This window comes from Ochotona princeps, chromosome 5 (genome assembly GCF_030435755.1).
Source record: "Ochotona princeps isolate mOchPri1 chromosome 5, mOchPri1.hap1, whole genome shotgun sequence".
NCBI lineage: Eukaryota > Metazoa > Chordata > Mammalia > Lagomorpha > Ochotonidae > Ochotona > Ochotona princeps.
Window position 1 is genome coordinate 24,958,596 of NC_080836.1, and position 25,566 is coordinate 24,984,161.

Consider the following 25,566-nt stretch of genomic DNA (forward strand, 5'->3'; position numbering starts at 1 on the left):
TCTTCAAACACTTGCTTCTAATTAAATTCTTCAATGACTCAAAGATAATACAGTAGCATTATTTTCTTCAAGAGGGTTCTTGATTTTCTTTTTTATTTCTTCAGCAACACATTGTCATTCAGTAGCGTGTTATTTAACACCATGGTGGTGTTCATTTTTTTTCTTCCTGCTGTTGATTGATTTTGTTTTGTGGCTTTTCATTTAAGGGGATGTATAGTAAGTGTATAATGGAAATATCACATATAGTAGCATGTTATTTAACTTCATGGCATTGTAAATTTCTATTTTTCTTTCTATTGTTGATTTTGTATTGTGGCTTTTCAGTTAAGGGGATGTATAGTAACTGTGTAATGGAGACTATTGTTTTCAGTTGTGAGGATACAATGCAGTATGCATTTCTACTTCCAGACAAATATGGACTCCTAACTAAGCTGTTTACTATATCTTAACAATAGGATGTTGGACTCTCTGCCATTGTCCATCCCTGCAATGATGGACATAAGACTGTGTATGAAGAACTATACTATATAATGATATAGAGGAACTTTGTGTGTGGGGGATTTGGAGTGGGGATAAGGGAAATCCCAAGGCCTATGGAACTGCTTCATAAGATGATAATTATAAAAAGAAGTTAAAAAAAGAAAAGGCTATATACTACTGAGTTTTGCATCACATTCAATGGAAAAACTACAGTCAGTAAAAACGATCTTTGGTGCCAGGAACTATGGGCATGAAAACAATGAACACATAGAATACACAGGAATTTTTGAGCAATAAAACAATTCTGTGATAATTCAAATGGTGGATGAACATCTTTAGCCACCTTCAAACCCTGTTCAGCACACACACCTAGTAGGACTAGGGGCTTTGTGTTAAAGTGACATGTTATTGCAGGTTCATCAGTTATAAATGCACCACTCTAACATTGGATGTTGAAGGCGGGAGAAATTACAAATTACAAGGGAACTCACTGTCCTCTCCACTCAAATATGAGAATTTAAGTGTTCTGAAAGCATCTATTAAAACAAATGAAGGGAAATATCAAAATAGTGAAGGAAGATATTTTTTAATTGAATTTTTAGCCTTCCTTTAACGACACAGTTGCATAGGCTCAGAGATTTCCCCCTCCTTCTCATTTTCACTCTCCCCCACTAATTTCCCCTATACTTTTATAATAATATATGTAATCCTTCAACAACAGTCGAAAATCCATCATTCTGTGACTTATGTGTATCCTGATATTACAGGTATAGACAACAGTAGAAAGCCGAGCATTCTATTGTCAAGTAGTATTTAAGAGTAGAGATGCATACTGTAACGTATCTTCACTGTAGGAAAATGTTAGGACTGATTTAGATATTGAATAATATTCTGAATCTTACACAAAATCCACAATTAAGAATTACAATATACAAAGATTTGGAACTTCTATCAAGAAAAAATAATAATTTAGACATAACATATTAGGCAAAATGTAACCCAGGTATTCAGCAAATGATACATGTACCAATCCCTTCTGGAAAAAAATCTGAAGCACTCAACAAAGCATTAATATGTAAAGCATATAAATATTCCCCACCTGTTTGTGGGGAGCGGGTTGCTGAAGAAAGCCCTGGTTGCTGAAGAAAGCCCTGCGGCAGCAGCTGCGGCTTCTTGAACTATTTGCTCAGTTGTTTACCTATCCGAGTCACTGCCCCAGATATCGGGGTCCCCCGGGGTCTCCCGTACCCGCAGAAGAAATCATCCGACACTCCAGGCTCTGTTTCAAGAGCCACTTTACTTCCAACCAGTCTTACTTCGTCGTCGTCGTCGTCTGTCCCGTCCATCTGTCCGTCTGTCCTCTGTAGCTCTCTCTCCTGTAGCTTCCTCCTTGCCCCAAGCGGGCTGCTTATAAATCCTTTTTTCCCGTGGATCCACTGGGTGCTACATGATTGGCCAGGCCCTGGAGAGCAGGCAAATTTGCCTCACCTGCTGGCAACACCAGCTCTCTCCACTTTGCAGAGCAGCTGCTGGTCCTGGGTTATTGGCCGCAGCTGCCACCGCGGGGCTTTCTTCAGCAACCCGCTCCCCACACCTATTGACAGAAATGTTACAAAAAACATTAATGTGGACAAGGTTTGGATGTCAATCTTGAAAGGGCCTATGCTTTTCATTGCTACATGCAGTTTCTGAAGAATAGCAACATAAATCAAAGCACCCCAGCAAATTTGTAAACTCTTGGAAGATGAACAACATGCTTCTGAATGAACAATGGGTCAGAGAAGTAATGAAAGAAAAAATCAAAAAATTTCTTGAAACCAACAAAGACCCAAACACAACATAGCAAAACTTCTGGAATACCGCCAAGACAGTGTTAAGAGGTAAACTTATCGCAATTGGAATTTATATCAAGAAAAAAGAAAGACAACAGATAAACACGCTAAGTAATAATCTGAAGGAACTAGAAAAACAACAGCAAAATAGCCCCCAAAACAACAGAAAATAAGAGAATAATCAAAATAAAATAAACCATTTAGAATCCAAAAGAAAAATGCACAAAAATCAATGAACCAAGAAGTTGGTTCTTTGAGAAAATAAACAAAATACACACCCCCCCGACCCAACTAACAAAAAGTGAGGGAAAAAAGAATTAATAGTAGCAACGCTGAAAAAGACAACATAACAACAGACATCACGGCCATACAGAGAATAAATACAAATTAATACAATTATATGCCAACAAATCAGAAGGCCTCCATGAATTGGAGAGCTTACTGGACTCCTACCATCTACCAAAAGTTAGTCACACAGTAACAGAAAACCTAAATAATAATAATAGAGGCAGAGATCAAATCAGTAATTAAAGCCCTCCCTAGAAAGAAAAGCCTGAGGCCAGATGGTTTCACTGCTAAATTCTACAAAGCATTCCAAGCAGAGCTGACCCCAATCCTTTATTAACTTTTCAAAAAACAGAAGGGGAAGAAATTCTTTTGAACTTGTTCTATGAGGTCAACATCACCTTAATACCAAAACTGGATAGCGAATCAACAGAGAAAGATAACTACAGATTTGCCTGATGAAATAGATGCTAAGATCTTCAACAAAATACTAGCCAACAGGATACAAAAACACATCAGATACTTTATTCATCTGGACCAGGTGGGATTCATTCCAGGCATGCATGGATGTTTCAACTTTCGTAAACCTATACATGTGAAACGTAACATAAAAGAAAACCTGAAGAACAGGAATCATATGATAGTTTCAATTCGATGCAGAAAAAACTTTTTGATAAAATCAAACACCACTTCATGTTAAAAACTTTAAATAAGGTTGGCATAGAAGGACCAATCCACAAAATAATCAAAGCAATATATGAAAAACCCAATGCCAGTGTCACACTGAATGGGGAAAGATTAGAAGCCTTCTCACTAAGATTTAGAACCAGACAAGGATGTCCACTGTCGCCACTGCTATTTAACATAGTACTGGAAGTACTCATGAATGCTATTAAACAACAAAAATAAATCAAAGGAATTCAAATTGGAAACAAGGAAGTTAAACTATCTCTGTTTGCAGATGACATGATGCTGTACATAGGAGAACCAACAGACTTAATAAAGAGACTACTAGAACTTATACAACAGTTTGGTAAAGTGGCAGGGTACAAAATCAATGCACAGAAACCAACAGCCATGCTGTATGCAAACAACTCCAAGGCAGAAAAAGAATTAAACAGCATAGTACCTTTCAAAATAACAGAGAAGAAAATGAAACACCTTGGAATAAACCTAAACAAAGATGTGGAAGATCTCTGTGAGGACAACTATAAAACATTGAGAAATAGAAGAAAACATCAAAAAGTGGAGAAACATACTATGTTCCTGGATGGTAGAGTCAATATCATCAAAATAATCATATTATCAAAAGCAATTAATACATTCATTGAGATTCCAATCAAAATAACAAGAACATTCTTCACAGAACTGGAAAAAAATGACACAAGGGTTCATCTGGAAACACAAAAAGCCAGGAATATCTAGAACCACCCTGAGAATAAGAATCAAGTAGGAGGGATCACAATCCAAGACATTCGCACATGTAATAGGGCAGTAGTTATCAAAAAAACCTGGTACTGGAAGAGAAACAGAAAAGGAGGCCAACAGAACAGATTAAAAACACCAGAAGGGATCCCACACATGCACAGTCATCTAATCTTCGACAAGAAAACAGAAAACAAACCAGGGAAAAAGGAAGGTCTCTTCAATAACTGCTGTTGGGATAACTGGTTAACAGCCCGCAGAAATAAGAATCAAGAACTGCACCTTTCACCATACACAAAGAACAAATCTAAATGGGTGAAAGATATTAACTTTCTACCTGAAACCATCAAATGTTTGGAAGCAAAAGTTGGAAATACTCTGCAAGATATAGGTGTAGGCACTGACTTCCTATAAAAATCATCAAAAGCAAAGGAAGTCAAGACCAAAATAAACAAATGGGACTACATTAAGCTAAGAAGCTTTTGCACAGCAGAGGAAATGATAAGCAAAGTAAAAAAGCAACCAACAGAATGGGAGAAAACTTTTGCACGCTACATAGGGAACAAGGAGCTAATTTCCAAAATATGCAAAGAAGTCCAGAGCAACCATAACAAAACAAATAAACCAGTCAAGAAATGGGTAAAGGAAATGGACATTTTCCAAAGGAACAAAACGAAATGGCTAACAAGCATATGAAAAAAAAAAAAAAAAACGCTGAAGTTCCCCAGCAATGAGGGAAATTCAAATAAAGGCAACATTGAGGTTCCACTTAACTCCAGTAAGAATGGCCCACAAACAGATAACTACCAACAACACATGCTGGCAAGGTTGCAAGAAAAAAGGAACCCTACTTCACTGCTGGTGGGATTGCATGATGGTGAAACCACTATGGAAGTCAGTATGGAGAATACTTAGGCAACTGAAAATCTATCTACCATATTATCCAGCAATACCACTTCCAGCAATATATTCAAAAGACTTGTTACATGAGAAAGCAATGTGCCCCCCATGTTTTTTGCAGCGCAATGAAAAATCACAAAAATATGGAAGCAACTGAAATGCTCATCAACAGAGGACTAGACAAAGAAATTGTGGTTCATCTGTTCTATGGAATCCTACTCAGCTATTAAAAACAATGAAGTACAATTATTTATAGCCAAATGGGTCGAACTGGAGACCATTACACTAAGGGAAATGAGCCAATCCCAAAGGTCAGATATATGTTTGGCCTAATATAAGATAATATGAAGTCAAATCTAAGGATTTTTCCTGTGAATTCTACCTTATCATACTTCCTAATTATTTGTACCTTTTGTCATAAGACCTTATGATGTAATCCATTAATTAATCATCCATAAGAGACTGTTTGCTTATAATCACCTGAGATTGTCAATGTCCCTCTTATGACTGTTACTGCTGGTGTCCGTAAGTAACAATGGTCTGTCTAGTCCTTATTGTACTCTCATCAATGCCACACAGGACACATGCTGGCATTTATTTCTATGTGAAGATGCTGGACACTCTGTTTCACCACCCTAGTGTCACACCAATACCTTTATTATATGTTCGTCAATCTCAAGTGGATGAAGGTTTACTGTTTTTCTTTTTTTTTTCTCTTATGTTCTTCTTTTCCCCCTGTGGAGGATTGTACTCAAGGGGATGCATAAAGGAAGTATAGTACAAATTAATATATTCACAGGTGGAAACAGAGAGAATTACATCCTCATGCATGCAGTACAAAGATGGACTCACAGCCACATGCCCCAAAATCTCCTACATTGTTGGGAGACACCTCAGTGGCAGTATGATGAACTTGTGAAAATCCACGAAAGAATAGCAACATCTGTTGATTCGGAAGGCAAAGTGTAACCAGGCACTGCCAGAACATCCTGAGGGTCCCCAAAGATCCTATCAGTTCCTGCAATAAGTACAAGTTCTTCCTGAGGCCTACCCAGAGCAGGAATATGAAAGTTCTCTCTGCTTTTTTTGGATCAGACCTATGCTTTAAGAACAAAACTTAAAATGTGACTTTGGCTTATCAAAAGCAATCAGCCTATGCGTGACAACACATCAAACATTTATATGAAAATAATTGCCAAAGTAATTAATTATAGATACAGGAAAGGAAAAGCTCCTAGCAATTACAGGTCTAGCATAAGGGGGTAAGAGTGTACAGAAAACTGATGTATATAAAATGCTCTTTGCCATATCCAACAAGGTTTTATGAAATAGATAAGAAATGAGACTGGAGCTGGATGCCAAACAGATGGACAGAAAGATAAGTTAGGATTTTAAGCCTGAGGTCCCAAATCTAAATTAACCAAGAGCTTCAATGTTGTGCCTTTTAGGGATGAGAGTCAAAGTAGTCACAGTTTTGTTAGTGAAAAAAAAAAAAGCATCAGCCTGTTCAAGAGTGAAAGCAGCAGCATTTCCAAACATTTTCTATTAAAAGCTCTCCCCAACAGAGATGCAGGACACTAACAAGAACTCGGCTGAAAGTGTTGTCTTCACTCACTCCCAGCTTTGCAGTCTGACAGGACATCAAATTCAGTTATCTCACACACACACACATTATGAATCCACATAAGAAAATCACATGCCGGGCCCGGCGGCGTGGCCTAGCGGCTGAGGTCCTCGCCTTGAAAGCCCCAGGATCCCATATGGGCGCCGGTTCTAATCCCGGCAGCTCCACTTCCCATCCAGCTCCCTGCTTGTGGTCTGGGAAAGCAGTTGAGGATGGCCCAAAGCCTTGGGACCCTGCACCTGCGTGGGAGACCCGGAAGAGGTTCCTGGTTCCCAGCTTCGGATTGGCGCACACCGGCCCATTGCGGCTCACTTGGGGAGTGAAACATCGGATGGAAGATCTTCCTCTCTGTCTCTCCTCCTCTCTGTATATCCGGCTTTCTAATAATAATAAATCTTTAAAAAAATAAAAAAGAAAATCACATGCCATATTACTTGCTTGAACTTAAATTGGGACTTACTCTAATTCCTACCTAAGATTTTAAAACTACTTTTACATTAAATAATTTTACTTAACAATAAATTAGTAAGCAATATAATTAAGAGAAATAGACTTCAGTGAAACTACAGTAATGGGAGATACAAATAAGATTGTACAGACAATGGTGAGATATATGTGGCTATAAAGCATAAATTTGGGAAGCTACTTGCACTGTCCCTTTTCCTTGTTCCTTGACTTACAATCATAGGAACTCAATTTAATTCAGCTACTGAAGGAGTACAGCATCATTAGCATTACCTTGAAACTTGTAAGAAAGGCAAATTATCATATCCTACTTTGGACCTTTGTAACTATGATTTTTGCAGGTGTTGTTTAGTGACGTGATCTTCAATAAAAACTCTGGTACAGGATATATTTGGTAAAATATGATAGAGCACAGTAATGCTGAATAAATGAAGTATTTTTTTGCACCAATCAAAAGGCAAACCATTAACATCCTGAATCTGGGAGGATAGAAAAAAACTGCTAATCATCCAAAGAACAGCTCTTCAGGACCACAAACCAATGGGATCAAAAATAGGAAACAGTACTTGCATGTCAGCTTAGAAAGCACCGAAACTGATGTGGAGTTTGAGTGCAACAGTCCTCCAACTTAACTCTTAGTGGTCCTTTTTCTTGTACTGATTTTAACTCTAGGGATTCTGACACTTTCTTTCAATAATGAAACAAAAATCTCCATCTTTTCCACATGGAAGTGGGAGGAAATATCATTTAAACATAATCTCAGATAATCCACCCTTAAAAAAAAGGCTACTCTGTTATTTTGAATGGTATCTTGCTGGTTAAATCTTTTTCCATCTTGGGGCTGTTCGCATACACTATGGCTGTTGATTTTTGCTCATTAATTTTGTACCCTGCCACTCTACCAAACTCTCGTACAAGTTCTAGCAGTCTCTGTATTGAGTCTCTTGGCTCTTCTACATAAAGAATCATATCATCTGCGTACAGTGAGAGCTTGACTTCTTCGTTTCCCATTTGGATTCCTCTGATTTCTTACACAAAAAACCACGGATAGCTAGAACCAGCCTGAAGAACAGGAAGTTAGCAGGGAGAATCACAGTTCCGGACCTCTGGACATACTATAGGGCAGTGGTTATCAAAACAGCGTGGTACTGGCACAAAGATAGAGAGGAAGATCAATGGAGCAGAATAGAAACACCAGAAGGGAACCCAAACAGGTACAGCCAAATAATCTTCGACAAAAAGAGAAATGACAATCCAGGCAAATGGAAAGGTCTGTTCAATAAATGCTGTTGGGACAACTGGTTAATAGCCTGCAGAAACAAAAAGATAGACCCACATCTCTCACTATACACTAAGATCAGATCTAAATGGATAACAGATCTAAACCTACATCCAGAAACCTTCAAACTTTTGGAAGAAAATGTTGGAAACACACTGGAACACTTAGGGGTAGGCCCTCACTTCCTAAAAAAGACTCCAAAAGCAGTAGAAATCAAGACCAAAATAAACAATTGGGACCTCACCAAACTAAGAAGCTTCTGTACAGCTAGAGAAACAATCAACAAAGTAAAAAGGCAACCCACAGAATGGGAGAAGATCTTCGCACACGACATAGGTGATACAGGGCTAATATCCAGAATATACAAAGAGCTACAAAACAACCAAAATGTCAAAACAAACAAGCCACTCAAGAAATGGGCACGGGAAATGGGCAGACACTTCACAAAGGAACAAACCCAAATGGCAAATAAACATATGAAAAAATGCTCAAGTTCCCTGGCAATAAGGGAAATCCAAATTAAAACATCAATGAGGTACCACCTAACGCCAGTAAGACTGGCCCACATGAATAAAAGCACCAACAACACTTGTTGGCGAGGTTGCGGGGAAAAAGGAACCCTACTCCACTGCTGGTGGGGCTGCAGGCTGGTACAGCCTCTATGGAAATCAGTATGGAGAATATTCAAACAACTCAAAATCAACATACTATATGATCCAGCAATAGCACTCCTAGGAATATATCCAGAACACTTGTCTTATGAGAAACCATCATGCACTCCTATGTTCATAGCAGCACAATCAGTAATTGCAAAAACATGGAAGCAACCAAAATGCCCATCAACAGAGGATTGGATAAGAAAGCTATGGCTCATCTACTCCATGGAATACTACTCAGCTATTAAAAAAAAACAAAATGCAGTTCTTTGTGGCCAAATGGGCCAAACTGGCAACCATAATGCTAAGGGAAATGAGCCAATCCCAAAAGGTTAAATACCACATGTTTGCCTTAATTTAAGATGATATGATGTTATATATAACATGTTATGTTATGAATGTTATATGTTGTGTATAAACTAAAATTGAAATGTAAGCGAGGTGGTCACAGAAGGTGGCTAGGAACTCGCATTTACTTTTAACATATTGGTTACTCATTACTATGTCAATTAATTCCATAATGATGTAAATTTTTGCTGATGGTATGTTGGAGCTTTCAATTGACTGGGATGATACTCTGCTGGCTCTGTCTTCAGACCAGAGAGGGTATACCTAAGAAGCCGTTGAACCTTGACTGGACAATAAGATGTTGGACTCTATGTTTGGTATACGCTTGCAATGGGGGAATCTCAACTGAACTTGAGCTGTGGTTATGCAACAAGGTGGAGGAATCCACCATGGTGGGAGGGTTTGGGGAGGGGTGGGGAGAACCCAAGTACCTATGAAACTGTGTCACATAATACAATGTAATTAATGAATTAAAAAAAAATAATTTAAAAAAAAAGGCTACTCAACAAGCAAAAGTGGTTTACGAGGGCCTTATCAATGCATGAAAAAGGAATTACACACCACTTTCTCCTGTCTCACCCAAGTGGGTGGAGGAACACCAGGCACCCTGTGAATGTCATGGCAACAAAGGAACCCATCTAATCCTGGAGTCCAATGATGGAACCACAGCATGCTTCCCTTCCTCTCACCCAGAATAACAGCACTGTACTAACATAGCACATCAGCTCACCTACCATGTAATACACACTACATATTCTCAAAGTCTGTTTATGTGGCTTTTAAGAAACTCAAGCACAAGAGAAGACAAAAATACAGAGTAGATAGGAACTTAAAGCCTCAGACATCTAAAGCAGCAGCAAACATGAAGCATAGCTAACTCCTGGCCAGATTAATATAAGACTTAATACTAATGGTCAATTCACCTAAATTCCTATCAGGTATCTTATGTCTACCTTCTAACAAAAATGTATGAAGCCTGAGACCTGGCATTGTGGTGTAGGGCGTGAGGTCATCACCTTCAACATGAGAGCCCAATGTGAGTGCTAATCAGTGTTCTGGCTACTTCGCTTCCAATCGGTTCCATACTAACAGCCTGGGAAGAGTATTAGAAAATGGCCGAAGTGTTTGAGACCCTGCCACCATCATTGGAAACCCGGATAAATCTTCTGCCTGCCTATAGCCTTGCCTACCTCTGGATATCACAGCTACAAAGGCAGTGAGCCAGTACACAGAAGATCTCTCTGTCTGTCCCTCCCTCTCTACAACTTTTTCAAATAAAAAACTTTATACAATATGTATAAACACATACATATGCATACACATGTGTGTATATGTGATTCGCATGCTAAAAGGCAAGAAAAACGCAATCTTAGGAAACAAAGCATGCATATGAAGCAGACGGTCACATTTCAGAAATTAAGCTAAACGTGTACAGTATTCAGTAAACTATAAGGTTGCAATGCCAAAAAGGGACAACGCTCAAGGAAAAAGGCATGATGAAAACAGAAACAAGGACTCCATAAGAAACAATCAAGAATAAATGGTTGAAATAAAAAAAATATTGTAACAAATAGACTGAATTCAATGGGCTCATCTGAGGGAAGAATCAATTACGACAGAGTCATGTCAAGAAAATTTTCACCAGTTGAAATGCATAAGCATTAAAAGGAACAATGATATTTATAGGATTAAAAACCTGACTAGAACAGATAAGATCTATGGGACAATTTTAAAGGCATAATATACATATTGAAAAAAGAAGCAACAAAACAGATAAAATGTGTAGATAAATGATGACTGAGAATTTTCAAAGTTAATGAGACAAAAATAAAAGCAAAAACAATAGCAAAGCAAAACAAAAACATAGGACCAGGAATTCCGAGAATACCAGCAGAATAAATACTAGAGAAATCACTTAGAGGCATATCATACTCAAGCTGCAGGGAGCCAAACATAAACAGAACGTTTTGAAATCAGGAGAACACCATAAAACTCTTTACCTATAGAAAAACAATGCTGAAAATTGTATCAGATTTCTCAGGAGAAACCATGCAAGTGAAAAGAAAGTGTTGTAAAACATTGAGTGTGTTCATGGAAAGCAAGCCCCCAATCAAGAAGTTTACATCTACTGAAGTTATTTTTCAGAATTAAAACAGAAATAAAAACATTGTCAAAAAAGAACTGAGGAAATTCACAACAAGAAAATTTGACCACAAAAAGTGTTAGATGTTCTTCAGGAGGAAGAAAAATGATAAACCTACATTGCTGCTTGCTAACCATGGCCAGGACATGAGGCAGATAAGTAAAAACTAATGAGCTATCCTGATTTCTGCTTTATGTAATATAAACATACGTATCTAAGAGAAGATAGTTCAGACATCTGATTAGTTATTTAACAGGATTACCATGAATCTTGTAAACTGTGGTCAATCCTCTCTTTTCAGCTATGTTTTAGGTCATTCTTTGTTTCTACACTATCTTACCAACCTGGACACTGGTTTTACATGCATCGATAGTCTACATAAATTTAGAGTTCACAGGAACTTTACACAAAACTGAGATAAATGCAAAATGACCCTCAGATGTTCTGCTCACTGGCAGCTCACATTCTCCAAAAAACTTAGTAATTTGAGATTATTGCAGCCAATACTTCAAGCTAGAGGCTGTGTGATCCACTGTGAAAAAGTCTCCAGCAATCAAGAAACTTCTTCTTAGATTGTACTTGTTAAGATCAATACTGACCCTAGTATAAAACTTTTCGAACCCTTAGCTTGATTAAATGTCTTTGGCAGCTATATAGCTTGCTGTTAATTATATAGTTAAATCGGCGTAAAACATTAATTCCTATTTAGCAAATATTCAGCAATATGCTATGGAAAGCAATTCTTAAATGTACTGCTTAGGGCCCGGCTTTGTACCTGGTGGCTAAGGTCTTCACCTTGCAGACACCAGGATCCCATAAGGGCACTGGTTCTAATCTCAACAATCCCACTTCCCATCCAGCTCCCTGATTTTGGCCTGAGAAAGCAGCTGAGGATGACCCAAAGCCTTGGGACCCTGCACCTGCATGAGACACCTGCAAGAGGTTCCCGGCTTTGGATTGGTTCAGCTCCAGGCGTTGCAGTCACTTGGGGAGTGACTCATTGGACAGAAGATCTTCCTCTCTGTTTCTCCTTCTCTCTGTGTATCTGACTTTGCAATGAAAATAAATAAAACTTTTAGAAAATGTGCTGCTTAAATCACAATGAAGAAAATATGAGAATCATATCTGTGATTAAAAATAACAGAATTCATTTACTAGTACTTCTTACATAATTTATTCAGGGGCCCAGTGTTGCGGAATGATCAGTAAAACTGCTGTATGAGACGCCGGCATATACGGGCCCATGTTTGTGTCTGGAATGCTCCGCTTCTGACCCAGCTCCTGCTCAAACACCTGAGAAAGCTTCAGAACAGTCTAAAGCTCTTGGGCGCTGTACCAGTTTGGGAATCCTAAAAGAAGCTCCTGTCTCCCGACTTGGGCCCTGGCCATTTTGATCATTGGATTTGGAGAATGAAGCAGTAGGTAGAAAAGTCTATAATTCACTATAACTCTTTTAAATAAATAAAATGAATGCTTAAAAATAAAATGTGTCCATCCATGCTTGTAATGTATCAATATAAATGTGTTAAGGCTATTTTTTAATCATTATGTCATCATCTAAGGTAAGAAAATCATGAATGAATCTTGATGTCTGTTCCTAAGATGCGTATGCATGTTTGTACATATGCGATTCAGTGCTTATCTTAAAAAAATCTCTGCTTTATTGGCTAAGAAAGACATTAGATTAAATTACATTGTTTTCCCTCAAAAGGGAGTGGACTTGGCACCAAAAACTCATCAAAATATAAAACTATTCAGCAATTTAAAATAATAGAATGTTATTTCAAAAATAATAAATAAATATGTTGAAGAGCCATCATGTAGTTGCTTTATAAGGTTGGATTTTCATTTGCACATTACTTAGCAATTAAGGGATTAGAATACAGCAAGAGTTTATACAGGGTATTGACATTGTGTTAACTTACTTAAAAAAAAAAAAACATGTTTTCTTCCATCATTTGTAATGATGTTTTGCAAAATTTTCCAAAGAAACCCCTGGTGACTGGAAGGAGGATTATGTGTACACTGATTTATATATAATTGCTATGCTAAAGCAAATTATATTGTATATTATTTTTCTTAATGAGATTCTACATAAATAGCTAAAAATCCTAGAAGTCTGCAAAATAAATGCATCACTAACAGACTTCACTTATTTTTCAAAAACATCCTTGAGAAAAAATATTTTAACATAGTGGAAAAGGATTCACTTCACCATTGTGATATCACTTGCCTAAGTCCAGTGCCACTTGGTTAAGAATCTGGCCCAAGGAAAAAACACAGAAAAGTCTTACAGAAAGCTAAGAGAGAATCTGATGTATATATCACAGAAAACATGTTGCATTTAACTGTTTACAAGAAATAAGTTAAACTTTTAGATTTGTTCAAGTTTCAGAATTTTGAGACAAAAAGTAGATTTGAAAAGGACAGAGTTAACCCCCAGGAGTTAGTTTCAGGAAACTTTAAGAAGTTGGTTTTGCAGTAAAGTCACCCTAGTTCTAACAATAGGTACATAGAAATGATAATCTGAAAAAAATAAAAGGTATAAAGAAATTGCCAAACAACAGAGGGTGAATGAGAGCCATTACCTGAGACGAGATTTTTATCTTGGAGTGTCATCCATTGCTCAGCCGTGTATCAACACAGTTAATAATTCTGAGTGTCTTTTCAGTAGCCCACAAAGAAGCCTTGGATGTGCAAAGTGCTTAGAGATTCCTTTTTTACTCCTATGTAATATGCATGTTCATACATCACAGAGTGGTGTGAATTGGTTAACAAGCCATAATGTTTTTTATGTAAAATCTTGGCCCAAAATTATTTTTTCTGCAAGAAGGCTGAGTTCAAATTATTCCCTTAACTTCTTGTCTGTCCTTTAGGTTCTCCCAGCCTTTATTGGTCTGAAAAACTCATTAGGTGCCTGCTACAGCTCAGATGACTAAACTGGCCAGCTCCACTCCCTTTCATCCTCACTTTAACTGCTATTGTTTCATTTAAAGTACACCGTTATTCTTTTATATAGAACCCTCCGAATGTCTATTTTAAGAAAAGTCAGAAATCCAGTAAAATTTCAGTAAATTTTAGTAAATTCTAAGTTAAAAAGTCTTTGAATATCAAAGTTCTTACAGTTGAAAGTCATTACTAGGGTGTATGTGATCAAAGCAATGATGTTTGACATTACTCATATGGACAAGGGTCATAAAATCACCTGAGATGCTACATGAGAGAAGAGGGTAAGAGTCTAGGTCTATGATTTTTTGAAGATCCCTCTAGAAGTTTTCCAAGTATTTTAATGGCAATATCCCAGAGTTAGTAATGCAATCTTCTTGAATTACTTCATCATAGTGTCATTGTCATCTTCCTTGTAATTTATGATGAGTAACTTGTTTTCCTATAGGATGGTCTATTGTAGAAACAACAAAGCTCTTATACTGTGAAGTTATATCTAGTGTGTGTTAGAAATAATTTTAATTCTCTACAAAGCACTATTATATGCCTTCTGGTTTCAGGCACTGGCTAGCTTATCTGGAAGGGCATGCACTCATTTACTCAGTACAGGCAATCATATGAATGAGTGGATGGATGTTTTATCCTCAATTTATGGAAGAGGAAAAGTGGAGGGTGAGATAATTTAGTGGTGAGTCTCGAATTTAAACCCCAATAATGATGACCTAGTAGATGATATCCTCAATAGAGAATGACATATGGTGACATTTGAAAAGATTAGACTCTGTGAAGATGGGAAATATTATATTCCTAGCTCCCAGCACTGTAATTTTCGGAGAGTAGATGCCTTCTATTTTACCCTGGATATAGGTATAGTTGATTATGTGAATGAATGGAGATAACATATTGTCTTATACATCCTATTTGTGAAATAAGTGATGGATTCTCAGTTTTAACTAAGAGTAAATGCCTTGAAAATTCATACAATACAAAGCACGAACAAATCAGGCAATCCAAATCTAAATCATTCCCTCAACAGGAAAAGAATAATAGCTTTGGGATAGCTCTTTCCCATCCATTATTGTTCTTTTTTAAAGCTACAAAAGCCAGAAATCCTAAACCATTTAAAATAGTGTGATCTTTAGAGACATTTTGATTTTCTTAAACAAGAATGATTATTATTCTATATAGAAACATACTATATAATCACAACAGAGCTTTCAATAGTATCAGTTCTGTGATAATTACTTAAAAAAAAAATAGGCACTACCTTAAGTACCACTCCAAAAGTCTTGGGCAAAAATATTATGACTTTCAACTTCAATGATTATGAGTTAACCACTCATAATGCATTTTGTATATTTTTAGCCACTGTAACACTCTCAAGACACTGCAGGATTCCAGACATCACACTCCAGACCTTCTGCTGGAATGCAAATCATGAGCACTGACAGTTCCTGAGCTTCATTCTGAGAAGCCAGTTACAAATAAAACACCTTTTAATCTCAGCTTGTGCACAGGGCTACTGCATTTACACTCACACAAGGCGAGATCTCAACACACAGCAAGCTTCTTCTCAATGCAGTAATCCTTGTAAAATAATGCCAGGTTATAACACTGCCTCGAAACCTGTGGCGTGTCTAATGTTACTTAGAATGAAAACAGAGAAGCAACATTCACACACTTTTCTGACTGACTCCCTGAACCATAATGACAAGCTTGCTTCTACTTGAGTCACCGAAAATTCTGGTAAATCAGCACCTCTGTACTTACTGCCCTTTTACCTGGAACAGACATGCACCAGCTCTTCTCCTTTTCCAGATTTTTCCACTTAAATGCTATGTTTTCAATGTTTCACAGACCACTCCATTGAAAACAGTATTGGTTGTTTCCACCATTTCCTATGCCGGTCCTGTTTTGCTTTGTTTCTTAAAAGCTATACCCATCTGAAAAAATACATTTAATTTGGTACACAATCTGTGTACTAAACGTGAGCACCAAGAAATTAGAGAAATATCCCGATTTTTCAAAAAGACCCATAAGAGCATCTGATCCGTTATAGTTCAGCAAGCATATGTTGAATGAATAAATAATGTTTTTTGTAATATTCTCTGCACATTTTCTAAATTCTTAACTTCTTTCTTCTGCTGACCATGAATTATCACTCTTAAGGATAGAACTTGCGTTTGATGATTCTCCATTTCTAATACAATGTACAATCATGCACTCTCACTTTTCAAAGCCATTTTAATGTCAAAATTGAAATATTCAAGAGTATTCACTATAAAATTCTACAGAAAAGACAAAACTATAATCTGTCATCTCTGCTATCCACAAAATTGCAATGTATGAATAGATATTAAAACTCGGCAATGTAAGTAGCATAGCCTTTGCAGATGGCTGTTCTTTGTATGAAACCAAAATCTTGCAATGAACAATGACTGGTAGTATAAGGAAAAATTAGCCTTCCTAGGATTTCACAAGTTCATCAAAAGCTTTATTCCTTAATAAGCAATGGCAATGAATAAGGCTTAAATTATTGTGGCAAAAGTTCAAGCTGACAGATTTTAAGAATAAAATCTTTTATTTTAGGTATTTTTGCATCACGCTTTTTCAATTAGAATAAAAAGCCTTTGGCATCTGGAGCCTAAGAGATGGATCTACTAGAATTCAGATTTCCTACGTTTTGTCAAATGATCATTAAATGCATGTCCTTCTCTACTTTAACTTCATAATCATTTCTTTGGACTCTTAGAGAAGATTTTCTGTATCTTGAAAGATCTGCTTTTGCAATCCCATTCTCTGTCTGCTGTTTCAATAAACTATAAGCTCTGTGAGGCCAGTTATCTTCTTGATCCTATTCTTCACTCACTGTGAATATGCAGTACTTATGCAGTGAGATCATATGTAAATATGAATTTGTTCTTTTACATTCAAAATAGGCTTGGGTAGCATTCTATAAAAATAATGCTTTTAATATCAAAACTAATGTGCTGTATATACCGGGCTTATTTAAAACACTACAACATCCAATTATCAAGAAAAACACAGCAGAATATATTTATGTGAGAACAACTGATTGAGATGAGATTTGATGAAAATTAGACTAACAAAATTTCAAGATGGTAAGATAAGAGTTATTAACTCTAAAATATTTGGAGAGGGGATTAAGCTGTCCTGAAGTTTTCTGGGTTTGTTGAACAAAGCTTTGTGTCCCGTTGGACAATAGCCATCCAAATGGTGGCCATTTCATTTTATAAGTCATTTGTTGCTAGTGCCAAAGAGATATTTAAACCCAAGTCTATTGGAACTCTGTCCTGTGCGGGAAAACCCAGAAGAAACTCCTGAATCCTAGGTTTGGATTGGGTCAGCTCCAGCTGTGTGTGTGGCCACTTAGGGAATAAGCCAGAGGATGAAAGGTATTTCTCTCCATATCTCCTCTTTTAACATCTGTCTTTCCAATGAAAATAAATAAATCTTAAAAGCAAGGCTTACATACTTTCTTTTTTCTGTCCAAATGTTAACCCCAAGTCGTATATACTGTTACTTCACCTGTTCAGCTGATTCCACTGGCTGGTATCTATTCTTGATATCCAGGTTGAGTATGAGACTGAAATTTTGGTGAGTGACAACTGGACTGTCTAACCTTAATGTTCCATGATAACTTTACATATCAAAATGTCGGTACCACACTAGAACAGTGTCATGATATCTTCTCCAGTCCTCCCTCACATGGAGAAGGGATTAAACAGAATTCCTAAATAATCATGACACATCATGTTAGCATGTATGTGCGTGTGTTTGACATATAACCCACCTTTCACAAATGCATAGAGAGATGACCTAAATGTTGGGTCCCTGAACATTTGGTCATCTTGGTCTCTGCTATTAGACAGGCCTTGGTCAGCCATTGCAGCCATTTGGGGGAATAAACCTGCAGATGGAAAATCTCCTTCTTTTTGCCATTTCTGCCTGTTAGTAATTGTGACTTTCAAATAAAAATAAATCTTAAAACCCAACAAAATAATGAATATGACACATTTTCTAATTTCAGATTACACTTTAGTATACAATAATTGCAGTTGATTTGAGGCACCATGTTTTATGTGATTTTATTTGAGAAGACCTTTTATTAACCTAAATTGAGCAGAAGGGATAAATATAATTTTTGAATTAAGATTTATATAATGCAGCTAGATTTTACAGTTCTGATTATGAAACAAAGCAAATTAAGCTATTTTGCAAAGTAGAGAAAAATGTATATATAAGAGTTTTCTTTTTCTTAAAAAAAGTTTTGATATTATGTAAATTGTCCTAATCCCAAGGCTTCAAATTGTCACAAAAATATTCATCAACGTCAAACACGTTTACTACTGACATTAAATCTGGATTTGCATGATGATCCTTTTAATGTACAAAGTTCAGAGAAGCTGAACATATTAGGATACAGCAGATTGCGTTTCCATTGTCCTTTAACGTAATCAGTGCAGAGGCTATGAATCACATGGATGCAATAATTTTAGTTTATGTCTCAGAGAAACTAATAGGAAAAGGAGGAAAATGGGAGAGATATGGCCAAAATAAGGCTGAGCTGTTTGTAGACATTTTCCAAGTTGCATACGAGTAGAATGCATTGGATCTTGGGCTTCTCAGCAACTTTCTCTCATTTTTGTAGCAACATTTGTAATTTTATTTTTGCAGCATTGCTCTTTCTCTCTTCACATGCTGATTCCTCAGCTGTTTGATCTTCTGCTATTACTGACTTCAAAAGCATCCGAGCTTTAAAAGACAGTAGCAGCACAAAGCTGAGTGCCAGGGTGCTGGTGTATATGCTTGGCTATATGAACAGACCACAGTATAATTTTTATATTTTTTATATATGAAAGCGATAGCAGTTCTATCATTTTAATGATATTTCCTGATATTGACAGATGTAATTATAACTATAAGAAGATGTAAATGAAGGCCATTTTGTAGTTTTGGGTTTAGTTCTGAATTGTTGGAACTCTACATAATAGCATCAGTCATTACCTTCTGAGTTTTATAAAACATAAGGCTATACTTACGTACTGAATTGCACTGGCCTATGATTCTATACTGCTACCACAGCAAAATGTTTGTTTAGGGGGATAAAAAAAACAATGAAAATGAGTTTGCTACTTTCTCATGTCTCACTGTTTGCTTTCTAATGTAAGTAAATTAGTGTTTTTATGATGCTTAAGTGTACTTATTTAATTTCATGTTATTAGAAATGTACACAGACATAGATTGGTCTTACATCATCTGGTTTGCTCCCAGTACCTCAAAGACCAGGGATAGACCAGGCTAAAGCCAGCTTCCTGCACGCCAGCTGTGCTGCCATGTGGATTAGCAGCACCGTGAGTACATGAAGCATTACCTGAGTCCTCCAGTGATGCCCATTAGCAGGACAAAGAACCAGAAACTGTGGTATAGGATGATCACCTCTTTCACATTTTTACCAAAAAGAATTCTGAAAAACACATGAATTATTTCCTGCTTAAGGTGTTCAACATAAAATACTCCCACATTATTATTTTCTAGATTTCTACATTTTTCTTTCTGATGACATCAACATCAGATTTTTGACAACCTGCATTTTCATGTGTAGCCATCAATTCTATACAAAACAAACAAAAGAGATTTCCTAGGACACACCTTGTAAACTTTGATTTCATGGCACAAATTCCTAATTTTTCCTCTAAATTCAATTTCTTTGTTCCTTAAGAGTTTTAGTCAATTCTCTTATTTTGTTCTGCAAGTCTGGGATAAAAGGTTATGGGCCAATATTTACAATATTCAGAGTTATTAATAGGATGAAGTTATTCAGTTGAATTTTCTATTATTTATTTGAAAGGCAAAGAGTCAGAGAGGAGCTTCTCTCTCTCTCTGAATATCCTGAATAAGCTGCTTCACAAGAACAGCAGGTGTGGTTGTTGTGTTGCAAGCTAAACTACCCCTTCAACACAGCTTCCCGTCATCTTCACATCTGTGCAGCGCCCTGCCATGCACCTGGGAAAGCACTGGAAGATGGCCCAGGGACGTGGGCCCCTCGACCCAGGGGGGAGAAAAAGATGAAACTCTTGGCTTCAGCATGGCTGATTTACAGCCTTTGTATGGCCATTAAGGGAGTAAAACACAAGATCGGAGATTTCTCTTTTTCTTTCCCTCTCTGGTTCTCTGTCTCTTCCTATGTAATTTCATAATTACAGTTAATAATTGAATAAACAAAATAAATTATTTCCATAAAAATTAAAAAGAGGTATTACAGCCAGGACTTAGACTAGTGCCCATATGGGACTGATTCTGTGTTGTAGATGGTAGAGTAACTCACTAAGCCACATTGCCTGCCCCTCTTTGTTTCAACAGTAAATTTTTGCCAGTACTCCTGGTTCCAAAATTTTTTTTTCAGGCTATTATTCAATCATTTGCCCTAATTTAAAAAATCTACAGAATAAGTTTTTCCATTATTTTTTATTGCTGCTTATACTATTAACTACTGTTAAATGTACATTGCCATAGAGCATTTATGACAACATATCGCTTAATTATTTCCATGTATTTAAAACTATCAAGATTCTGTTAAATAACAATGATTAATCACTTCATATGGTGCAAAAAAACTCCTTTCTTTCATAATTCTATACTCCCAATCAGATACAGGAATAAATTGTTTCTAAAGGTTATCTTTTTGAATTGGAATATACCTGTCATGTGGCTGCCCCCACCAGGATGAATATTGCTAATCCTTACCAGGTATATATTTAAGATGGTCTAAACATCCTGTATGTACTTGGGTCTGCGAATGTATCTTAAGAACCTAACAGAGGAACTTGAACATGAGAGTTCTGAACACTGATTTTTTTAAAAGTTATGTTTTGAATTTCTGCTTCTACTCAACAGAGTGCTATTGGTGATATGTAGATTATATAAAATTTATTAAAAGGATCTTGTAGTAGGGAATATTGATTTACTGGATGGAGAAAATGAAGGTCAGAGGTTAATTTTTTTTAAAGATTACATAAGTGACTAAGCGCAGATTCAAAGTCTATTCTCCCCAGCACCTAGGTGCACGCACGTCTTTATACCCAGCTTCATTCTCTACTGTAGGCCCTTTCCTCCATAAACAACAACCACACATACAATTAATATTTTAACATAAACAACCATATACCACTAGTATTTTAATGCTGAAATCAAAGAAATCATTTGACTATTTTTTCTTGAATCTAGATTTCTAGGTTGCTATATATTTTCAATTAAAATATTATCAACATCCTTTATGAAACACATATATATGTTAGGATACTTAAAAATGTTTAAGGAAATAGGACTAAAAGATAAGATTATGATGGAAATATTTTTTTAAAATCCAAGCATAATATTTTCATGCTATACATTTTCACGAACCTGGAGAAGATCCTTTGTGCTTGGATTTCAAATTTTAATTATTTATTTATTTCAACCAAGATAAACTTGTTTCTCAATGTCATTCTCTGCAAAATTTCTTCCTTCCCTCCTTATCTTCTTCCTTCCTTTGGCTTTTTGTCCTTTTTTCTTTCTTTAAAAAGTTTGCAAAGTAGTAGGCACACTGCTTAGGCCTCTTGGCCTCAGAGTGTCTGCAGTCACATGCTATCTCTGCTCCGAATCCCAGCTTCCCAGAAAAGTCATTCCTAGAAGGCAGGAGCAAGTGGCTCCTGTTCCTGCTACTCAAGTACGAAAAATAGATTGAACACATGCCTCTTGGGCACTTGAACAGAGAACCATTTTTCTCTGCCTCTCAAATAAACTAATTTTTAAATACTATAACTGTGCAAAAGACATATTAAAAAGTAAAAATATAATGGATAAACCCAAGTATTCTATGAAACATAAAATGTCTAATTATTCAAACTTTTTAAATATTCCATGATATGTTTTGAAGGTATAGGAATTCCCCCTTCCAGCTCTTCTACTTCCCTCCCGATTCTTTCCTTCCACAGTATCCCTCCCCCTCTCCCCGTACACCTACAACAGTATGGTCCTTCAGCAACAGTCGCAAGCACAACATACTGCTATTTAGGTGTATCATGGCATGTAGCAATGGAAGAATATCTAGTATCCTACTGTCAAGGTATATTTAATTCACTAGGAGTCCTCCTATGACTTGGGAATAGAGCTACATACTATAACATATCTTCACTTCCCCACTTCCCGGAATGCTAGTCTGCATTATTCAGCTCATCTATTAGAATATATATTAGATAATATATATTAGGATATAAAATATAAGATATATCATATACAATATATCCTAATATATTATAAAATATATCATATATTACATATACCATAATATATTCTAATATAATATATTCTAATATATATTAAATATATAAATATATAAAATATATTAATATATAACATACAATTATATATTCATAATATAATTTATATGCAATATACATACATATTAATATATAAATACATATTAATATATATTTATATATAAAATATATTCTAACATATATAAAATATATATTAGAATATATATCAGAATATATATACACTCACGTTATGTATCTATTTATTTTGTTCTGATATAAGGCAAGCTTCATATAATAATTCAAACTTTTAAAAATCTATTTAAAATAAGCAGTTCTGAACAAAACCCTTTACTGGCATTGATTAATTGTCTAATGTTACTTTTTCTAGTATTCATTTCCAGAATGATTTAAGATTATAATAAATGAACTTATTAGTTGCTACAAATTTTACTTTAATTCACATTTTTGTGTATTTTGAGCAAATGAGAGTTTTATGGAATACAAACACTTTTCCATCTCAAACTACATCTCCCAAGAGATACAGCAGCACAAACAGAAGCTGCAAAAGAGGAAAATTAGATAAAAAGAAATCTTCATAATATTGAAATGCTTCAGGATATAATTATTAGCTACAAATAGATAAAATATATTTTGAGGAGCTATGATTTTGAAGACATCTATGTACCATATTATCTGAAGTTTTAATGAGCACCTGGTTAGTGTAATACACACATAGTCAGACTTCAGTACATACTTCCAAATTTCAGATTATTATTTTTGCTATGCATTTTAATCTAATATCTACATGTCAGTTTCAAATTTACTCAACAAATATTTGAGTGTTTAGCATTCCTAAGCAGTGTCCAAATTATCATTTAAACCAATCCAGTTTTGAGAGAGAAAATGTTCATAAAAACCATGTCAGGTCAGCAGGTGTAAAACAAGACTGACCTAAGAATACTTGCAATTGTTCTAAACATGTGTCAGGCACAAATCACATGTGATTACTGTTCTTCAGAACCATACAGTGTAGTGTGCAAGGTTAAACTCAAAATGAGAAAATACACTTTTAAGAGTTTGAGCTAAGTGTGTCTTCTAAAAAATAAATGAGGGGTTGAGATGTGGAACAGAGTGGAGCAGATGTGAAGCATTAGGGTGTTCAGATCACGTTGCAGCAATATTCTTTAAATGGTTTCATGAAAAACAAGAAAAGGATGATATGGCAGGGTTAACCATTTGTAGACAATTTTTCCAGACAAAGGGGATGAAACACCTCAGTGCCCAATGCTTGAAGTTGTCTGAAGTCCCAAGGATCATACAGCGAAAATCTTTGATCTAAGTAGACAGACTTTGCAGTCTTCAAAGTTGCAGCATGGCATATGCATTTTTAATTTCATTGCAATTTTGAGCTATTGGGAAGGAAATGACATGATCCTCTCTTTAAAGTATAAACTTCTGACCATAACTTCTAGGGTTAGGGTCAGGAGTAGCCAAATGTCTACAGCTGGAATCCACCCTAATAATTGTGGTGATGACCCAGAAAAGGACCCTGGAAATGGGACTGGAGAGAAATGGATTAAATCAAGATACAGTTTGAGAAGTAGAACTGAACTGATTATATCTCTAGAACTTGGACTTCATTCATACTTCTGAACTGCCGGCCAACACAGAAAGTTGCATTTTAAATATCCTCAGCATAGTCATTTAATAGCTATGTAACACTCAACAAATCCATAATTGAATTCATGATCATGTTGTCAAAACCATTTTGATCTGTGGTTCTCTCTAACTCAGTATAAATTCAAAGCAGAAAAAAAATTTGTAAAAATATCCTCTCCTTTCTCTTCACACATGCAAATTGGTACCAATTCATCTTCATTTAATTTTGTAAATAACTGATATGCAGCCCTGCTCCATTTCTGATCTTTAATAACAGTATCCTTAACAAAGATAGTGATAACTAGCCCACTAATAATAATGGGAAGGAAAGAAGTTTTCCCCAGTGTGCATGAATATGGATGCAAGTATCAGGACCTATTCTCAAGTGAAAGATGTGAAAAGCCACATTTCTTTTTTATCAAGAGCACAAAAGGATGGATTTTGGTAAGACAGCCCACTAGTAGAGTCCTTCTCCAATTTCCTATTTTTTTTTGCAAGTTAGTGTCAGAACTTTTTGACTAAATCACACAGTTTTGATGCTTGATGCTGGTGTCAAATTGGCTCATTTTCTCCGGCCACAATATTTAAGGACTAACAACAAAGAAACTTATATATATATAAGAAACTTATATATATATATATAAAAACTTATATATATATAATATATATGATACAATATTATATGATATTATATACTATACATTATATCATATATAATAATTATATAATATAATAATATATAATTACATAATATATAATATATTATAATTATTATATAATTATATATTATATATTATACATATAATATATAATATATCTATGATTATATTATATATATCATATATAACATATACAAGATATATAATATATGTAATATATTATATAATAATTATAATATAATATATAATAATATATTATATATCATATATTATATATGTGTTATATATATGAGATATATAATATATCTATATATATCTATATATCTATGATATATATTATATATGTTATATCTATGATTATATTATATTATATATATCATAGATATAACATATATATATGTTTTTATTTGGTGATAACATTGTTGATGCCTTAAACAAGTAGATATCATATCTAATAGTTAAAGTGAAACCGAATCATACATGTAACTAATCAACTGTATTTTCCCAGTAGAAATATAAAAACTCTTGCAAGCATATTCCCTAG

At 35.6% G+C, this 25,566-nt stretch overlaps 1 protein-coding gene across 1 annotated transcript in view; it reads right to left on the minus strand.

Moving 5' to 3' along the window:
- The window catches only part of LRP1B (LDL receptor related protein 1B), a 1,366,825-nt gene that overhangs the window by 342,558 nt on the left and 998,701 nt on the right, over positions 1-25,566 (minus strand). The gene's annotated exons all lie outside the window — the stretch shown is intronic.